At 41.0% G+C, this 22209-nt stretch overlaps 1 pseudogene; it reads left to right on the top strand.

The window, feature by feature from the left end:
- The first annotated feature begins 19313 nt into the window (after window positions 1-19313).
- On the top strand, window positions 19314-20020 carry LOC122452931 (annotated as a pseudogene).
- Window positions 20021-22209: the final 2189 nt, after the last annotated feature.

Raw genomic sequence — 22209 nt, 5'->3', positions numbered from 1 at the left:
AGTGGAGGGATTGGCTCAGAGTCTAAAACCAGTGAGTGGTGTGATCAGTCTACCCAGCTTGACCTTGACTGCCCGTGAGCAGTAGCTTCCCCCTTCCCCATGAGTAAAGCACACTTGTGTGCAGTGCTGAGAGCCTGCTCATCCTCGGAGACCCGTGCCCTGCTGTTTGCCGTGTAGCTGGGGTTCACTTGGGTCTTCACACCTCTGCAAGAGGAGAGATGCAAGTTCGGTAGCCCGCGCCCTCTGGCAGTTCTGTCCGGAGGCCACATAGTTCCACACCAGGCCTGCTTTATAGAGGGGGACTGTAAACCACCTGTCAGCACTTTGTGAGCCTTTTTCAATTTTCAGGCTGAACAAAAAGTCCTTATTCACCCCTCTGGGACTGCTGTCGTCTGAATGTCTCACGGGCCCTTGGAGCACAAGACTTCGTGCTGCTCACCTGGCCACATTTTTCACAGCGACATCTGTGTTCCTTTCTTTTTCCTTCCCTAGCCCCTGGTTCAACTGGGATGAATATACTACTGTTTTCTTACACTTAGTGTCTAAATAAGTCAAAAGTATCTTGATTAGTTGATGCAATCATAGGGATGGTTTAAAGCTAATCCAATGACAGTATTCAATTATTTCTAGACTTCTGTCAGTTTAGTAATAAAATTCCTCACCAACCTATTAACAAACAAACCAAAAAAAGCATCTTGCAGAATCAGAACTCTGTAGTACCTTCAGCAGAGACCTTACAAGAGCGCCATTGGCTCAACCTGGTTGAACACACCCAGGCACTGGATCCTAAAAGTTGGTCCAAGGACATGGGACTGTTTCCAGTGAGGTTTATACCAGACCTTGGCAATGAGTGAATGAACAAACAAATTAATAAATGAGCATAAGTTTTAAAAAATGAATCAATTTAAAGAAATCATCTTTATGTCCTTCATGACTGTGTACATGTGTATTAGAAATGTCTTTTTCCTGAATTGATGGAAATGATAGATGGTCAACGTTTGTTTTCAATGACCCATCTTACCCTTCCTCTTCAGCAAATGGTCAATTCCATATGATTTCCTATAATTACCCTCCCCCTCAAATTTCCTAATGAATTTTCAGGTTCCCTGAAATCCTAAATCTGGGAAACAGTCATGCCAAGTGTAATATCTGTGTCTCTACCATCCTAGACCTGCATCTCCAAACTCCATCAACAGAGAGAGTCTAAGATTAAAGTAGAAGGAATTGGGAAGAAGAAGAAAATCCCATTTGCTATAGAAATATATTTTTATATTATATAGCAAATATATTTTCCTCTTCAAGAAGAGAAAATATATTTACATAGTCATGCCCGACTCTTTGTGACCCCATGGACTATACAGTCCATGGAATTCTCCAGGCCAGAATACTGGAGCAGGTAGCTGTTCCCTTCTCCAGGGGATCTTCCCAACCCAGGGATCGAACCCAGGTCTCTCACATTGCAGGCAGATTCTATACCAGCTGAGCCACCAGGGAAGCCCATATATTTAAATTACACGTAATGTAATTATCTATTACATTAGTTGGGTGTGTGTGTATGTGTACTCAGTCATGTCCAAGTCTTTGCAACCCTATGACCTGTAATCTGCCAGGCTAATCTGTCCATGGGATTTTCCAGGCAAGAATACTGAAGTGGGTTGCCATTTCCTTCTCCAGGGGATCCTCCCAACCTAGAGATCATCTTGAGGTTAGGGGCATTTTTTACTGAGACTATTCAGAGTAGAAGCTTTAATTTCTTGGGGGTTTGAGAAGTAGCTTTCAGTTCTGTCTCATCTATTTTCTTTTAGTCTCTTTCCCTCTTTTCATTTCCCCCTCTTCTCAGTTCTGAGCTTGTACCTTCCCTGCCCTCACCCTTTAGAGAGCCTAACTTATCACAGCCATTAATGAACTCATTGAGGAACACCTGAGCATCTCTGTCAATGGCGACCCAGTGGTCCATGCTGGGATGATATCACCCTAAACATCCACCCTCAGAATGAACACTGTTTAGTCTCCAGGAAGTCACTTCTCATTCCTTGTCCTTTGTTCTTAAAATTAAAAAAGTGACTTCATCCAAAACCATGAAGTCTTCCAGGCTGTACCACTGCTGCTTACATTGGAGGCAAACACTGCTTTGGAGTAATGTGGGAAAAGATCTGAGCAGCAGAAGTGCTTAGGTAAGAAAAAAGATAAATTAATTAACTTGTCAAATAATTTTTCTCTGATAGCATGAATATGACGGAGTCTTGTGTGATCAAGTATCATTTCCCAGAGGTGCTGATCATCCACTTTCTTCTTTTTTTTTTCCATCCACTTTTTTTTTCTTTGTGGTTCCTGAGGTATTTACAAATTAGCTCAATGTTCACAGCACTGGTATGTGAAGGTTGAGGAACATTTTCTAAAATTAAATAATCCAAATGACTACTAGTCTGTATGGATGTGGATCTAGGTACAATGTGAAAAGTATTTTTCTTTATACTATTACATGGCTCTAGATATTGCTTTAAAAGATGGTTGAAAACCATGATATGCCAATTTATATACTGAAACTAAAATATTCTATAATTTTTTGTGGTAGCAATAATCTATCATACACATCTAAATACAATGTTTGCTTATCATATATAAAGGAATTTTATTAAAAACTCCCATTACTCCTGCCCTTACAGAGTGAATGTTCTTGACATAGAAATTAGCAATTAAAAATTTGCCATAGAACTATAATATTTCAAGAAATGTGTCTATTTTATAATTACTGTCAATAGAACATAAAATATATAAAAACATTGATTATAACATAAGAAGGCAAATTTTATGGAATATCTTTGTGAGTTAATGACAGTGCTCTTACTTATCAAACATTGCTAGCACATCAAGACTCAGACATGCACAATGTAATTATATCCAGTCATCTATGAGAGTTTGTTGGCTTTCAGTCATATGAAAACCATAGCTTTAAACAAAGTTTTTCACCCTATTACTGTGAATATGTATTTGTCCAGGAAGGGGGTGGACTATGTATTATCAAACAGGTTAACTTGTTTTAAGTCTTATAATTATTTAGATCTATGTCTGTGGGTTTCCATTTGAATACCTGCCCAGTTTTGTCTTGATTCCTTCACTCTTCCTTCTTTTTGTCTCTCCTTTTGATATGCGTCTACTTTTCCTAATTTCTCTCTTCTCTCCTCTTTGGCTTTATCCCAATTTAAGTCTTATTGCATTATCTCAAATGCTTAATAAATGCAATCTTTTTATTTGGGGGAAATCAAAGCAAATCCATCTCTGAGGCTCCCTATCTCCCAGATGGCAAGAAAAGCCCATCTTAGCCAGGGAAGAGAAGGCCATGAAGGTGCAATTATCCTCCTCTTTCTTTAGGGTCCTGTCGCAAACCAGGAAGCTTACACAGATATCAAAAGGCCCTCACACGACAGGACCTCAGGTCGATCACCGAAATTTTGTGTCCCAAGCCAAGGGACTCAGTGAAGGTAACCAGTTCTGCAGCTTCCTCACAAAGCTGGGACCCAGTCATCACTGCTCCTGGGAGGCTGGTGGTTGGAGTCCAACCTCTTCAGGACCCCTCAGTCATTCCCTCATGGGGTCCCACCACCTGCCTCCTGCGAGGGCTGGTGTGCCTCTTACTCTTTGAGGAGTCTGCCCCAACCCCTTTCCAGTCCGGAGAAAGTCTCTCTGCTTCCTCTACCAACCTTCAAATTCCCCCAGCCTCTCCTTCCAGGATGATTCCTTCAGGAATCCCATGCTTCTGGAAAACATACCTGAGCATCAAATTACCGAAAGGCAGCTTCCACATTTATGAATTACAAACTCATCTAAAGTAAGGGACTGGACACAAAGACCAGGCTGTCTACTTGGAAGAGGGGAAAAAAATATAGGAAGTGTTAGTTGCTCAGTCATGTCTGGCTCTTTGCAACCTGGTGGACTATAGCCTGACAGGCTCCTTTGGCCATGGGATTCTTCAGGCAAGAATGCTGGAGTGGGTTGTCATTTCCTCCTCCAGGGGATCTTCCCAATCCAGGGATAGAACCCAGGTCTCCTGCATCATAGGTGGATTCTTTACTGTCCGAGCCACCGGGGAAAAGCAAAACAAATTAATGTTTTAAACAAATATCACACATTTGGACTTGGGGCATGAGATGAGGAGGGCACTGTCTACTTAGTTCTGAAGATCTAAGAAGGGCTGGGCAATAAAAACAAAGGCCCAGCTAGAATTAGAATTGATTTCAGTTTTTAAGGGCAATTTCAGATTTCTTTTAGGTTATCCATTCAGCTCACTGGAAGAGTGATGGAGACAAGGTCTCAACATTGTACTTCTGGCCAGGAATGAAGTCAGTGTACTTGGCTGCTGCATTCCTTGAGGTATGTCTTGGAATTTAATGATTTTTCTCAAGCTCCTGGTCCTGCCTCTCTTTAACATCGGCCTGTTGTCCTGTATGTACTAAAATATAGACAAAATTAAACATGCTTAGAGGTGAGTTTTTTACTTCTTTTACTCACTAATTCATTCCAGGAGTATTTGTTGTGAGCCTTCTAATTGCCAGGCATTGTACTAGGTGCTGGGTGTGGGGGTGTGTGTGTGTGTGTGCTTATTTGCTCAGTCGTATCCAACACTTTGGGGTCCCAAAGGTACTGGGTGTATATTGGTGAATAAAATAGACATGCGTTGCCTTATGGAATTTGTAGTTTAATAGATGAGATAGTTCCACTCATCTCACATGCTAGCAAAGTAATGCTCAAAATTCTCCAAGCCAGGCTTCAACAGTATGTGGACCGTGAATTTCCAGATATTCAAGCTGGATTTAGAAAAGGCAAAGGAGCCAGAAATCAAATTGCCAACATCCCCTGGATCATCAAAAAAGCAAGAGAGGTCCAGAAAAACATCTTCTGCTTTATCGACTATGCCAAAGCCTTTGACTGTGTGGATCACAACAAACTGTGGAAAATTCTGAAAGAAATGGGAATACCAGACCACCTGGCCTGCTTCTTGAGAAATCTGTGTGCAGATTAAGAAGCAACAGTTGGAACTGTACCTGGAACAACAGACTGGTTCCAAATCGGGAAAGGAGTATGTCAAGGCTGTATATTGTCACCCTGCTTATTTAACTTATATGCAGAGTACATCATGAGAAACGCTGGGCTGAATGAAGCACAGGCTGGAATCAAGATTCCCAGGAGAAATATCAGTAACCTCAGATATGCAGATGACACCACCGTTATGGCAGAAAGTGAAGAAGAACTAAAGAGCCTCTTGATGAAAGTGAAACAGGAGAGTGAAAAAGTTCAATATTCAGAAAACTAAGATCATGGCATCCGGTTCAATCACTTCATGGCAAACAGATGGGGAAGCAATGGAAACAGTGACAGACTTTATTTTTGGGGGCTGCAAAATCACTGCAGATGGTGACTGCAGCCATGAAATTAAAAGACGCTTGCTCCTTGGAAGAAAAGCTATGACCAACCTAGACAGCATATTAAAAAGCAGAGACATTACTTTGCCAACAAAGGTCTGTCTAGTCAAAGCTATGGTTTTTCCAGTAGTCATGTGAGGATGTGAGAGTTGGACTGATGGACTATAGAGTTGGACTATAAAGAAAGCTGAGTGCTGAAGAGCTGACGCTTTTGAACTGTGGTGTTGGAGAAGACTCTTGAGAGTCCCTTGGACAGCAAGGAGATCCAACCAGTCCATCCTAAAGGAAATCAGTCCTGAGTATGCATTGAAAGGACTGATGTTGAAGCTGAGACTCCAATACTTTGGCCACCTGATGCAAAGAACTGAGTCGTTGGAAAAGACTCTGATGCTGGGAAAGATTGAAGGCGGGAGGAGAAGGGGACAATGGAAGATGAGATGATTGGATGGCATCACTGACTCGATGGACATGAGTTTGAGTAAGCTCCAGGAGTTGGTGATGGACAGGAAGCCTGGCGTGCTGTAGTCCATGGGGTCGCAAAGAGTTGTCCATGAGTGAGTGACTAAACTGAACTGAAGTGAGATGAAATAGTAAGCAAGAAAACAAATAAATATAAAAGAACCTAAAACAATTAAAGAGTTGAAGGAGTTAGGAAGGTTTTGCCTTCTCCATAGATGGCTCAGAAGAACTTCTTAACTCTGAGAAGAGACATGTTCTATATCTTGATAGAGATTTGGCTTACATAGTCATATGCATTACCAATTGTCATACAATAATTTACTTAATATTTGTTCATTTCACTATGTATGTTATATAGAAATATATAAGGCAAGGAGACAAAAAGTCAAAGAGAAAGGAAGAAATAAAAGAAAAACAACTGCTGAACTTTAATTAATGATATATGCATGTTGGAGTTTTGGGGGTGAGTTGCACTGATGTCTATAATTTACTTTGAAATACATGAGAAAGTAACATGGACTGGTGTATGGATATATAGATGGAAATGCAATAAAGCAAATATAATCAAATGTTAAGAATGTAGAATCTAGATCGTGAGTATATAGGATTCACTCTACAATTCTTCAGCTTTTTTTTTTTTTGGTATTTCAATATATTCTTAATTAAATGTTCAGGAGAAAAGCAGTCACCACTCATTGGTGACTTACCACAGTCTGTTAGTTACTGTGCCATGCATATTTGATCTATTACCTGATGTACTAAAGAGAACAGTTCATAGTAGATATTGCATTTTCTTCTGTTGTAAATTACTAAATCTCTAAATTGTACATTAGGAAACTGGGGCTAAGAAAAGTCATACAACTTGCCTAGGGCCATATAATTTAGTGGCAGGCCTGTCTTCAAAGTCTGCACCTGTGCTAGCCAGTATGGTGCCCACTGGTCATACATGGCTCTTGAGCACCTGGAATGTAGACATTGTGTCTGAAGAAATGAACTTATAATTTTGTTTAATTTTAAACTGAAACAAATTAAATTCAGTTCTTAGAAAACTCACTTCAGTTACTGGAAAAGTTCCAAGGATGTTTTAAGGTACTTTTTCAAATGTAGTGTTTATGAATTCTAGATTCTTACTAAATATTCCCAATAAAAATTTAGCATTCAAACTGGAATGTACCATGACTATAACAATAAACACACTTTTAAGACTTAATGTGAAAAAAAGAATGTAAACTATCACATTTATAATGTTTATATTGATGAAATGCAGAAATGAGGATATATTTTTTAAATATTTAAATATAATTTTTTATATTTAAATATAAAAATATTTATTTTTGGCTGCCTCTGGTCTTCATTGCAGTATACAGTCTCTCAAGTTGTGGTGCGAGGGCCTAGTCATGTGGAATCTTAGTTCCCAAAACAGGAATTTGTGTCCCCTGCATTGGTGGATGGATTCTAAACCATTGGACCACCAGGGAATTCCCTGAAATGATATTCTGATGCAATGTGTTAAATTTTAAATATTAAAATTAGTTTCATTTAAAAATGATTACATGTGAATTATATTATATTTCTATTGGACAGATTTGGCCTGTAGTGTTCCTAGTGTATACCAGCATGTAAAATATTCATATTTAGGCTAAGGGATACAAGTTACCAGGAGCAGGGGTGGGGTGTGATGAGTTAGCCATGCATCAGTTCACTAAGATCTTTTGTAACTATGTGATCCTGATCCTGAGAAATTTGATTTAGAGCTTACTATGTACCAGGGACTATTTTCAACTGTTGACATTTATAAATTCAAGGATATTTAATCATTACCACAACTCTATGAGGTAGGTACTATTATTATTCCCATTTTACAGATGGGGAAATTGAGGCCCAAGGGTACATACATGAATATTTAGTTGCAGCTAAATCCAAGTAAAGGAACCACTGCCACTGAGATACACTCAGAATTTAAAACTTACTCTTTCAGAACTTGCTTCACATGGCTTAGATTTAGAGATTAGGTTTCAATCTCTCAGACTCTTGAGAACATTTTCCTCCACTGGCCCCTTTTCCATACACAAGCAGCTCTTTGAATTGTGCATCCCTTCCCAGAATTCTAAGACATTTATTCTAACAATGTGGATCAAACTAGATAATTGGCCAACAGGAGTATATACTGTAGCTGAGCAAATGGGTTATTAGAGGGTCCCATTTGAGAATTCATCATTTTCTTTCAGTAGAAAGGGCAGTTTAATCTCTCTAAAAGCCTGCCACATCCTGTGATAATTGACTTAGCAATGGAATTGCCTTGCAGAAAGCTTCTGCATTTCTGCGGCAATGATGCTGATGGAGGTCTTGAAGAGGCCCAGGAACTGCTGGGTTGTTCTTCCTAAATATTCACAGAGGCAGAGAAGGTGACTACTGCATTCGGAGGCAGTTAATTTCCTAAGTGCAAGGCTTTGTTCATTATGAAGAGAACTTGGATGGGCTGGTGTTCTAGAAAGTGCAACAGAGAAACTCAGGTGAGTTGTCAAAAAGTTACCTGAACAGCTTCGGCAGTAGTCACTGTTGGTTTTCAGTACCAGAGATCAAGTCTTTCCCCTCTTTTATAAGCATGCCTTAACATCTGGGTCAATACCAATGTCAGTTATAATCCGGGTCTATTTCCAGAAGGCATTGCCTGCTGTGGTTATGAGACCCAGCGCGTGTAGGCTGTTAGCACACTGGCAAAGATTTCAAATGGTGAAAGAGGAAGCTCTAGAAATTCAGGAGACTGTCACCCTAGTGCCAGTCCTCAAGAGAGTAGAAGGTGATAACCTGGGAAAGTCTTAAAGAGCAGAACACTGAGGATGCCCAGTGGTAACTCTCACATTCTCCTAAAAGCACAGAAGCTGCCAAATATAAATATCCAAAAGGTGTTACCTTCCGAGATCACAAAGTTAAAGTGTCCAGGTTTGTTAATCACCAGTGACAGATGGTGGGGAACATGTTGCATTTTGATGGGTCTAGACTATTGCTACTTTTTTTTTCCCAATAATTTTATTTATCTCTGGCTGTGCTGGCTCTTCATTGCTGTGTGGGTTTTTTCCTCCAGTTGTGGTGAGTGGGGGCTTCTTTGTAGTTGTGGTGGTCGGGCTTCTCATTACAATGGCTGCTTTTGTTGCAGAGTGTGGGTTCTATGTGGGCAGATTTCAGTGGTTGCAGCACCTGGGCTAAATAGTTGCATCCCCCATGCCCTAGAGCATGGCTCAGTAGTTGTGGCACACAGGTTTAGCTGCCCCTCGGCATGTAGGATCTTCCCAGTGAAGTGAACTGAAGTGAAAGTACTGGAGTAGGTAGCCTTTCCCTTCTCCAGGAGATCTTCCCAACCCAGGGATTGAACCCAGCTTTCCCAGATTGCAGGCGGATTCTTTACCAGCTGAGCCACAAGGGAAGTGCAGGATGTTCTCAGACCAGGAATCAAATGTGTGTCTCCTGCATTGGCAAGTGGATTCTTTGCCACTGAACCACCAGGGAAGTCCTAGACCTTTGCTACTTAAAATGTGGTCTTGACCAGCAGCAGCAGCAGCATCACCAGGAAGCTTGTTGGAAATGCAAACTCACAGATCTCACCTCACATCATCTGAGTCAGGATTTGTGGGACTGGTGGTCAAGAATCTGCATTTTAACAATACTGCCAGATCAGTGCTTCTCAAACCATCTATGATGAAAGACACATTTTGTTTGAATTTGTCACTAACCAATCCTTTTGTATTCCTTATGAAAAATGTTTGGCCTCAGTTAAATAGCAGGGAGGGAACACAGCTCCACCCATCAACAGAAAATTGGATTAAAGATTCACTGAGCATGGCCCTGCCCATCAGAACAAGACTCAGTTTCCCCCTCAGTCAGTCTCTCCCATCAGGAAGCTTCCATTAGCCTCTTATCCTTCTCTATCAGAGGGCAGACAGACTGAAAACCACAATCACAGAAAACTAACCAATCTGATCACATGGACCACAGCCTTGTCCAACTCAATGAAACTATGATCCATGCCTTGTAGGGCCACCCAAGACAGACGGGTCATGGTGGAGAGTTCCAACAATTTGTGGTCCACCGGAGAAGGGAATGGAAAACCACTTCAGTATTCTTGCCTTGATAACCCCATGAACAGTATGAAAAGGCAAGAAGATAGGACACTGAAAGATGAACTCCCCAGGTCAGTAGGTACCCAATATGCTACTGGAGATCAGTGGAGAAATAACTCCAGAAAGAATGAAGAGACGGAGCCAAAGGAAAAACAACACCAAGTTGTGGATGTGACTGGTGATGGAAGCAAGGTCTGAAGCTGTAAAGAGCAATATTGCATAGGAACCTAGAATGTTAGGTTCATGAATCAAGGCAAATTGGAAGTGGTCAAACAGGAGATGGCAAGAGTGAATGTCAACATTCTAGGAATCAGCAAACTAAAATGGACTGAGATGGGTGAATTTAACTCAGATGACCATTATATCTACTACTGTGAGCAAGAATCCCTTAGAAGAAATGGAGTAGCCATCATAGTCAACAAGAGAGTCTGAAATGCAGTACTTGGATGCAATCTCAAAAACGATAGAATGATCTCTGTTCATTTCCAAGGCAAACCATTCAATATCACAGTAATCCAAGTCTATGCCCCAACCAGTAATGCTGAAGAACCTGAACAGTTCTATGAAGACCAACAAGACCTTCTAGAGCTAACACCCAAAAAAGATGTCCTTTTCATTATATGGGACTGGAATGCAAAAGTAGGAAGTCAGGAAACATCTGGAGTAACAGGGAAATTTGGCCTTGGAGTACGAAATGAAGCAGGGCAAAGGCTAATAGAGTTTGCCAAGAGAATGCACTGGTCATAGCAAACACCCTCTTCCAACAACACAAGAGAAGACTCCACACATGGATATCACCAGGTGGTCAACACCTCAGTCATATTGATTATATTCTTTGCAGTCAAAGATGGAGAAGCTCTATACAGTCTGCAAAAACAAGACTGGGAGCTGGCTGTGGCTCAGATCATGAACTCTTTAGTGCCAAATTCAGACTTACATTGAAGAAAGTAGGGAAAACCACTAGACCATTCAAGTATGACCTAAATCAAATTCCTTACAATCATACACTGGAAGTGAGAAATTGATTTAAGGGACTAGATCTGATAGACAGAGTGCCTGATGAACTATGGACGGAGGTTCATGACATTGTACAGGAGACAGAGATCAAGAACATCTCCAAGAAAAAGAAATGCAAAAAAAGGAAAATGGCTGTCAGAGGAGGTCTTACAAATAGCTGTGAAAAGAAAAGTGAAAAGCAAAGGAGAAAAGGAAAGATATTCCCATTTGAATGCAGAGTTCCAAAGAATAGCAAGGAGAGATGAAAAAAAGCCTTCCTCAGTGATCAGTGCAAAGAAATAGAGAAAAACAATAGAATGGGAAAGACTAGAGATCTCTTCAAGAAAATTAGTAATACCAAGGGAAGATTTCATGCAAAGATATGCTCAATAAAGGACAGAAATGGTATGGACCTAACAGAAGCAGAAGATGTTAAGAAGAGGGGGCAAGAATACACAGAAGAACTATATAAAAAAGATCTTCATGACCCATATAATCATGATGGTGTGATCACTCACCTAGAGTCAGACATCCTGGAATGTGAAGTCAAGTGGGCCTTAGGAAGCTTCACTCTGAACAAAGCTAGTGGAGGTGATGGAATTCCAGTTGAGCTATTTCAAATCCTAAAAGATCATGCTGTGAAAGTGCTGTACTCAATATGCCAGCAAATTTGGAAACCTCAGCAGTAGCCACAGGACTGAAGAAGGTCAGTTTTCATTCCAATTCCTAAGAAAGGCAATGCCAAAGAATGCTCAAACTACTGCACAATTGCACTCATTTCACATTTTATTAAAATAATGCTCAAAATTCTCCAAGACAGGCTTCAACAATACGTGAACCATGAACTCCCAGATGTTCAAGCTGGATTTAGAAAAGACAGAGGAACCAGAAATCAAATTGCCAATATCTGTTGGATCATCAAAAAAGCAAGTGAGCTTCCAGAAAAACATCTATTTCTGCTTTATTGACTACGCCAAAGCCTTTGACTGTGTGGATCACAACAAACTGTGGAAAATTTTGAAAGAGGTGGGAATACCAGACCACCTGACCTGCCTCTTGAGAAACCTGTATGCAGGTCAGGAAGCAACAGTTAGAACTGGACATGGAACAACAGACTGGTTCCAAATCAGGAAAGGAGTATGTCAAGGCTGTATGTTGTCACCCTGCTTGTTTAACTTATATGCAGAGTACATCATGAGAAAAGCTGTGTTGGATGAAGCACATCTGGAATCAAGATTGCTGGGAGAAATATCAATAACCTCAGATATGCAGATGACACCACCCTTATGGCAGAAAGTGAAGGAGAACTAAAAAGCCTCTTGATGAAAGTGAAAGAGGAGAGTAAAAAAGCTGGCTTAAAGCTCAACATTCAGAAAACTAAGATCATGGCATTTGATCCCATCACTTCATGGCAAATAGATGGGGAAACAGTGGAAACAGTGTTAGACTTTATTTTTGGGGGCTCCAAAAATCACTGCAGATGGTGACTGCAGCCATGAAATTAAAAGACGCTTACTGCTTGGAAGGAAAGTTATGACCAACCTAGACAGCATATTAAAATGCAGAGACATTATTTTGCCAACAAGGGTCCATCTAGTCAAGGCTATGGTTTTTCCAGTAGTCACGTGTAGATGTGAGAGTTAGACTATAAAGAAAGCTGAGCACCGAAGAATTGATGCTTTTGAACTGTGGTGTTGGAGAAGACTCTTGAGTCCCTTGGACTGCAAGGAGATCCAACCAGTCCATCCTAAAGGAGATCAGTCTTGAATATACATTGGAAGGACTGATTTTGAAGCTGAAATTCCAATACTTTGGCCACCTGATGCAAAGAACTGAGTCATTGGAAAAGACCCTGATGCTGGGCAAGATTGAAGGCAGGAGGAGAAGGGGACAACAGAGGATGAGATGGTTGGATGGCATCACTGACTCAATGGATATGAGTTTGAGTGAACTTCAGGAGTTGGTGATGGACAGGAAGGCCTGGTATGCTGCAGTCCATGGGGTCACAAAGAGTTGGACACGACTAAGCGACTGAACTGAATTCTTTTGTAACATATCATAGACATCAAGACAAATTCAGTAATCATTCCTTGGGCCGTTTCAGCGATATCCTTTGCTATATAACTTTTAAACACTTAGTTCTCAACTTGTTCTGTCAACTTTTTTTTTTTAATTGGAGATTGGTAACAGTTTATTCGTGGGATGGTACCGGTCTGTGGACCACACATTGAGTAACACTTACATAAGCCATAGCTCTCTGGTACACTGGTATTCCTCAGGCCAGAATGATCACTGCTGATGCCTGGAATGCATGCATCTTCCCCACAGAACACCAGTGAGCCTCCTAGAGAATAAAGACATAGATATGAGAGTTAATCAGGAACCACCCCTTCTATTTAATTTGGTCATACAGGTATCAATGCTAAGCACACTTTCAAATAACTCATTTTAGCTGAATCATATCATGCAAAATTTGTTCATGGGTGGATCACCTTCTCATGTTATTACATTAAGATGGTGAGTTACAAAGACTTGCTTTTCAAATAGCATTACTGTTGTGGTTCAAGAAACTCACAGTTGACATGAGCTTGTAGATGTTATAAAGTAAAGTACATTTATTTTTGCATCTCTCTTCCAATAGGGCTGAATTTCTAATTTTCTGCTGAATTGCTGTATTACAGAATTTGGCTAGTCAGATGACATTTGGAGTTCATTGAATTGTAATGGGTGAATAAACACAGGGAGAATGATTCTTTCCTGGACTTGATTTTAGAGTTGTCATTGTCACACAAATTGAGGTGTTTAATAAAAAGTTTGCTTTAATCTTTACTCCCGTTTGGTTATCCTCATCCCATAGCCACATCTCTTAAAATTTCATTAAAATACATTAGGGCTTATTACATCCCTTGTTTATATTAGAGATTCTGTAACAGAAGGTGTCAATGATGTAAACATTATATAAAAGTAAAGGCTTCAGAAATGAAAGCAGTGCTTAATGGAACTGCTTTGCTAGTGGGAAATGAATTCAGATATTATCCAGAACCAGTTCTTACTCTGAGATGCTCCCCACTTACAAAGAGTGTCAAAGAGCCTTTTAGCAACCTTCAAAAAAAAAAAAAAATCTATGATTGTTTACATGAAAGTGTTTCAAACTCTTCATCTGCTATAAATTGTCTACAGCCAAGTGGGTGCATTAGGATTTATACTGAATCTCTTTATCTGGTAAGATAAAAGAAATGTTTATAATTTCCTTGAAATGTATTTGCTTTCCTCCTGGCTTTAGATAATACCGTTAACCTTCTAAAAGGAGCCATTTATGAAATAGCTGTTTAACCTACAGCACAAACGGTAGCATAAGCCCTTTGGTATTTTCTAAGTCCAAAAATGAATAATTGTGCCTTTTTCAATTATTTGACCTCTTCTGTATGAAGGAGCCTGGCTTGTGAAGTTTATCCAGTTGTTAGGAATAACTGTGGCAAATCATTTTCCATGGTTTCTGTTTGGTTCCTTGAATTCACATGTGATGAAAGGATACCGTAAAGAAACTGCAAACTAAAACCACAATAAGATACTATTTTACACCCACCAGAGGGGCAAATCAAGAAAAAAGCTGACAGTCCCAAGTGTTGGTAAGGATGTGAGGCAAAGAGAACTCTCCCACAAGCTAGTGGTAAGTGTGAGCTGGTACAGCTGCTTTGGAAAACAATTTGATCCTATGCAGTAAAGCATGTGAATACAACTCCGCATTTCTGTCCCCAGGCGTCCACCTTACAGAGATGCTTACTTATGGACACTAGGCTACACACCAGAATATTCTCCTTAGTGTGGTTTATTTATTTGTTTTTGGCTATGCTGGCCTTCACTGCTGCACATGGGCTTTCCTGAGTTGCAGCGAGTGGGGGCTACTGTCTAGTTGCGGTCCATGGGTTTCTCATTGTGAAGGCGTCTCTTGTTGCAGAGCAGGGCTCACAGCAGGCAGGTTAAAGTGTTGTGGCACACAGGATTAGTTGCCCGGAGGTATGTGGAATCTTCCTGGACCAGGGGTCAAACCCATGTCCCCTGCCTTGGCAGGTGGAATCTTAACCACTGGACCACCAGGGAAGTCCTACTGTAGTTTCTAATGGCAAAAATTCCCAACAGGAAACTCAAGTGGCCAGCTACTAGGAGAAGGGATAAATTCATATTGTTACAATTCATCCTGAAATTCATACAATTGCAGCAAAAAAAGGAAAAAAAGAATAAAATATAACTCTATGTGTCAGCATGGATTGAATCTTAAAAGCATAAAATTAGGTAAAAAAGTAAGTTCTAAGAGAATACATACAATACTATTTCATTTGAATAAAGTGAAGTGATGTGCAAAACTAAGCAGTATACATATGAGATAAAATGATTATGAAATGCAAATAGATTCATTAACAGAAAATAAGATAATTATCATCTTTTGGGTAGAGGGAGGAGCAATCAGTGGAGGTGAATCAGTGAGTCAGTGAAATCTGGAAGTACTAGTAATGCTCTATTTCTGAATCGGGGTTGTAGTTACATGGGTGCATTTAAAAAATCACACAAATATGGTCTGTATATAATTTGCAAGCATGAACTTTCATGACAAAATAAAAGTAAATGAAAAAAAAAAGTTTGTCCTAAAAAAAAAAATGGAAAAAAAATTTTTCCTAAAAAGAAACTATGAGACCTCTATCTGCCTGATGAGTTCCATTAAGTTAATCGGGCTAACAAACTATCTCCAGTTGGCTTAATAAAGTGTATTTTTCTCTCATGGCTACATGTCCAGTGAGAATCACCAGGGGTCTTTGGTTATTGTGGTGACTGGGGGTGAAAGAGTTTCTGTGTTTCAGAGCCTCTAGGACTACTGCCTGTGGAAAAAAATTATCACCAGATCATCACCAAGGGGAGGAGGGGAAGGAGGAGAAGGAACAGGACAAGTCAAGCACTTCAGATTGCTCCCTGGAAATGGTAGGTCACCTCCACTCACATTTTATTGAACAGGTCAGGCTCTGCTAACATCAAGAGTGTTAGGGAAGTGCAATCTTACTATGTCTCTGGAAAGAGAACCTGAATGTTTGTGAACAGATCTGACAACCAGACTGATTTCTATACAGCCATAGCCAAATGTTGAGTTCACTGCTGCTTCTCGCAAGGTCCAGAAGAATACACATTGCAGCTCATCTGCCATTTCGCCTCTATTAAGGATTCAGTACTTTGAGAAGGCTTCTTTCTTGATGGTCTTGGGAGAGAATCCCTTCTAAAGATAGGATACTTATTTCAAACAAAAGTCATAGCCTTGAAATAAAATCCTCTTTTCAGGATGAAGTTTTGTGGGTCTTCTTGGTATCTGTGGAGGTAGAAGGCAAGGATACTCAGAGTTCTGCTTCCAGAATTGGAAAAAGGCATGTTCGGGTGGCAGTGGCTGCAAATAGGAAATGGCTGGCGGGGATACCAAGAGAAACCCAAGCCTATTTCAAAAAACAGAAACCAGCAGTAGCAAAATCATGGCCAAGATCTGCCCTTCCCTTTGTGTCAGAATGCCAGTGCCTCATATGAATTGGACATGCCTGAATCTGGGCAATCTGGGGGAGTGAGCAATGATATGCCAGCCACCTCACCTGGCAGCCAGCCCTCAGTATCTTGTCCCCAGGAGTAGGGCAGAGGCTGGCTCTTTGCTCTCCAGTCCCATTCCTCATCCCAGATACACTGGGAGACTGTGTCTCCCAACCTCTTTTGCAGTTAGGATTGGGCCATGGGATCTGGGATCTAGAAACTTTAACGTGGTGGACATGACATGATCTACAGACCTGATCATAAACCAGTAACACAATATTCACACTTTGTTACTCCCCTTGTTTTGGGCTAAATGCAGAGGAACCACCCTGAAGAGTCAATCAGATGGTAGGAGCCTGGGTCCCCAAATCACCTCATTGAAGACCAGTAAAAACCCAATCAGAAGATGATGTGAGCAAGAAATAAGTCTTTATTTTGTGAAACCAGTGAGATCTGGGGGCTGTTAGTTTTACTTTACCATAAAATAATATAAGGGATCACAGCCCCTTTCTTCATAACAACTGCTGACAAAGGACTCGGCTGGGCTGAACTCAGATAATTATCTATGACAAGTCTGCTTGGCATAAAAGGAGGGATTTATCATCTTTTCTTACTACCCTCAAAATGGATAGACAAACCAGGTTGTGCCCCTGTGCTGGGTGATCATTGAGTTGCTGTTATAATTTGAGCACATAAATGCTTCAACTGAATTAAAAAAAAAAATCATGCCACGTAGACTTTCTGATTGTCTTTGACTCTGAACATTGAATTACTTCTTCAAATGATATAAGAGCTGGATATTTTTAGCAGAAGGTGTGATATGACTTAAGAGATGATATAATCCTATAAATATCTGGACAGGCTGCTTTATATGCTTTAGGGTCAATTAGGAACAATAAGCCCATTGGATGGAGGAGGATACAAGATCCAAATGCTATTTTATGTATGTGGAATATGGACACAGAAATGCCCATAGGGAAAAGACTAAAGTCCAGAGTAGATGAGCAGACAAAAATGATGGTCAGGAAGGGAGCTGTCCGGTGAATTGGTTTGTTTTTTGGTTTTTATGCTGTTGTTTTTTTTGGCAGTAAGAAAAGAAGATAAAATGCAGACTGTAGTCACAGTGGTGGGGCCTGTAAGTGACACTTTTGTGCTCATGATGGAGATGTGGTGGCCCAAAGTGGGTTTACTGTTCCTTACAGAAGGAAAAGAATAAGCTTGTACTTAGTCTAGGACACACAGTGACATTGGGGCAACTCTAATGGCTGGTTAACCTCTCAGGAAGTGACACAGCAGCTGAAGCACTTGAAGTGGTTGGGTCTTGTCACATGGGGCCTTGCATGTTTGCTTGCCAAATGCACGTCCAAGCAGCAGCCTGGTCACTGGTCGACTCATGAGTCCAACCTAAATGTTGATTCTATCACGTGTTACAGGTGTCGCCCCGAGTAAATTCTATCACCCTTTGGAGCTACAATGTCCACCCACATCTATAAAATGAGGATTCCATAGACACTTCATGAGATGCAAAGGATAAAACATGTGAAAACGACTACAGTGGTGCCAGGCATGTGACCAGCATTCAGTCATATTCACTCCCTTCACGCTTTCCTCTATTTGATAGTAAGTTGAAATGGCATCCCACTCCAGTACTCTTGCCTGGAAAATCCCATGGACAGAGAAGCCTGGTCGGCTACAGTCCATGGAGTCACAAAGAGTCGAACACGACTGAGTGACGACATGCACACGTCCTTGAGGGAAGGATCATGGCATAGTCATGCTGCATTGCCCCAAGGGCCTGGAATACCGTCTGGAACATTGCAGATGTTTGATAAATGTTTATTAAATGTGCAACAGAAAGGGCTGAGGTGAAACTTTGGAGCTAACTCTTGGACCCTAGTAAATTAACATACTGAGTTTTTTACGAATTTCCCTTAAGATGAGTGTGTTAGGAACACCTTAGTCTCAGCAGCATTTAATAGACACCCAAGTGACTGGGGCTGAAAAGATACAAGCTGACTTCTCTCTCTCATAAAAATCATGTAAAAGGCACTGCAAGGCTGGTGTAGCGACTCCACTGTATGTCCTGGTGGCCTTTGCCCTCTTTGTCCCTGATGGAGCAAAGGGCGTAAGGGGTGGTACACTGCCACTGTCTCTAATGACACACCCAAGAATCTTCGTCTCTCACCTCCTCTTACCAGAAGTTCTTGCTACAACAGTGGCTGGGAATGGAATTTTTATCCCAAGTGTCTGAGTAGCTTCAATTATTTGGAAAGGGAGACTAGATACTAGAAAACAGCCTGAAGTTTCTTCCATGGTCTTTCCTCTATAATAGTTTTTGAAAAATGGAATGATTGCTGGCCTACTATGCTGGGCCATGAGGATGGCAGCCACTTCCCAGTGACGGAGCAGCAAAAGTCTAGAAGCATCCTGACTCCCAGATAAATGAGGAGCCACCAGAGAGACTTCTTGAATTGTCCGTTTATGGGTGAGAAATAAATTGCTTTCTTGAAATCCATATTATTTTGGATCTTTGTAATTCACAACTGAATGTACAGTTGAAATAATGCACAGAGCTGGTGTACAGATGGCTCTCTGTAGCTCTGTGTGACATGAAGGGACTTTTGCCTTCCTTCCCAGGGAGGAGCAAGTGGTCCCTCTCTCTTCTGACTTGGCAGCTACACTGACTGGCAGGAAATCACTCTTCTCTCCACCCAGCTGGGACTTCAGCCTATGAGCTACAATTGAAGTCAGGGGTCAGTTAATGTACTGTATTGTACCCCAGTACCTCCAGTTTATCTCTTCTCACTTATTGGGTTTGTACTTGTGTTTTATATCAGCAGAACATATTGTACAATACAAAAAAAAAAAAAAAAATCAAGCCAATCAGAAGTAATCAGATTATAAAACACAGTCATCCTTTCTGTAGGGACTCTCAGTATGTGAAAATGCAGATACATTGAAAGCGCTGCTCTCTTGCTCTCCTAGAAGCTGCACTTTCCGCATGGCCCCTCTGGCCAGCAGACACCACAGGATGAGAGCTGTGCCCAGGCCAGCACCCAGAGCTCAGCCGCCAGCAGTGCCTCCACCACCTGCTGTGGGCTCCCCCACTGCTGCTCCCCAGCAGCCAGGTCTGACGGCCATGCCACTGCAGCCCGCGTGGCTGTGGGTCCTGTGTTCGGCCACACTCTGGGTCATGCTCTGGGTCATCACTGGGGGCTTTGGAGGAGGGGTCACACTCTGGGTCGTCACTGGAGGCTTTGGAGGAGGAAGTTTGCAAGGCCTGCCGTCACTCACCAGGAGCCTCAAGGAACTCAGCTGTCAGAGCAGCAGTAGCAGCATGGCCCATGCTTCTTTCAGGTGAAACTCTTTTTCGCACACGTCCAGAACCAGGGGGACCTTAAGCTTTGTGAGGGTTTCATCAGGGTTCTGAAACAATGCAGATTGGTGAACAGACTGGCTAAATCATGAAGTTCCAATTGAAGACATGCAAAATCATCTCTCATGATCATGTTGATTTAACATCAAAAATATAACTGATGGTGAAGACATACAGTGTGAAACCACCTCTTCTCAATTATTAATACTTTTTGTGCTTCAGGATTACAGTAAAAGGGTGTTTTCACTCTATAGAAGTTCATTGAGATGGTATTGAGTTTGGGGCTGGGCAGATGTCTGTGTGGCCTCTTAAACATGTTTTTCTGATGTTATTGGTGTGAATTCATTCAAATAAAGTGATTTTTCTTTAAAAAATGCATCTGTAAGATGAAGCTCATTACAAAATAGTTTGCTGAATACCTATATACTTTAAAATAGTGACATTTTCTTACACATTTATAATACTGTATCCAAATTACTTCAACTTTTTACCTAATTTGTCTGTTACATAAAATGGGATACACAAACTTAAAGACCCATTCTGTGTCTGAATAAAAGAGATGGAATTTTATCAATATAACATTGTTTTCTACTTTGACATTAACAGACTGTATGAATAACTGGAAAGAATAGTAAAGAAATATTTTCTAAATAAACAATAAAGGAATAAAATATTGTTCTAGTTTGCACAAGATCAAGCCATCCTTATTTCTTCCTGCTATGTTTTACCATAAGCTTTAACACTTTTTTTCCTCACATTTTAGAATTCATACCTTGTGTACTTTATAGTTTATACCTTGTATGTTTTTAATGTCATTAAAAAAAATGTCTAGGCATTTCCCCTTCTTACTCTGTAGCTGTGACAGCACAGAAAGTTGAAACTAAAATAATTATGATCCCTTAAGACCTTCAGGTTATGAAGTAGACCAGGCTTCATCTTAACAGTTTTTACCTCTAATAACACAGAGAAATAGAAAAAGTGTCTACAAGGAGAAACCAGCCTCTTATCTGGGCTATCTTTTCATTATGAGTTCTTTAAACAAAACAAAACAAAACAAACAAACAAAAAAAAAACAGCAACAAAAAACTGCTTTAGCAATCTGTTCCCTTGCTTTTCTTCAGGAAGAACATTAACATATTTCATGAGCCTCTGAATCTATTTCCTGAGTCTATGCAGAAGTCCACTTTTTTGTGAGACATCAACTAAATAACTCATAAGCTTTTCAGCCTTCGTCCCATTTGCAGCTCATGCTGCCACTTCGTGGGGAGGAAAGGCCTTGGCAAATGTCCACGTCCCCACACCAGGCAAGAAAATCAATGTTTGCAAAGAGCATTGAGCACCAACTCTATTGGATCATGCCAGGACAAGTGGACCATTCAGAACCACTATTGGAGCTCAAGTTGAGGTGTATTATCTTCTTTTCCATTACCAGATAGTCAAGGATTAGAAAATCTTTTATCAGTACTCCAGTAAATACAAGTTTATAGAAAGAAATTAAATTAGCAGAGGAAAAGCACACATATATACAAGTGATACATGAGTATATAACCAACCCTTAACACCTGTAGGTACTTTTCTGCCTGGAATATCTGCTCTCCAGCTCATTCTCCTCACTCTCTGCCCCTGGGAAGCAACAGGCTCCCTTTCCAGGGCTGCCTCACCCAAGGCTGGTTTACACTCCCAGCCCTGACCTGCCCAGAGTTCTCTGAGACTTCTCCAAGACTCCTGTGAACATCCACTTCAGAGTTTTTGCTTGCCTGGTTTCTGGGTTCCCCATGTTTGGTCCTGAGCTACAGTGCCCTCCAGTTAGAGGAAAGAAGCAGAGAAAACTCCCTCAGATTCACTTCTGAAGTATTGCTTTACTTTTTCTTCTTGCCACTGTGTTGCTGGCCCATCTCCTCCCTCTATCTATTTTCAAGCCAGACAAAGAAAGAAATGAGAAAAATATCAAGCAACTCCTCTCCCTGCTTCAGAAATGACCAACAGAACTCCACCTAACCACAGACCAGGTGTTTCCGGCTCGCATTCTTCTGCCTGACAGACCCCTGCATGGGAGCTCTGGTAACCACTTTCTGTTCTGCCTTTTGTTTAGCTCCTGCATGAACCATAGGCACCCCCCAGGGTTGAGGACAGTGGAGTGGAATGTCAGCCATTTTAATCCTCCTGGTTTGCAAGCTTAGTGTCTCTGTGATCTCAGATGTCATTTTACCTCCTTGAGCCCCCGTTTCTTCATCTGTAAACTGGATATACACATGCCCACCTGATGAGTCAGAAGGAGCCA

Source organism: Cervus canadensis, chromosome 14, assembly GCF_019320065.1.
Source record: "Cervus canadensis isolate Bull #8, Minnesota chromosome 14, ASM1932006v1, whole genome shotgun sequence".
Taxonomy (NCBI): domain Eukaryota; kingdom Metazoa; phylum Chordata; class Mammalia; order Artiodactyla; family Cervidae; genus Cervus; species Cervus canadensis.
This window is presented reverse-complemented; position numbering and strand designations above follow the sequence as displayed.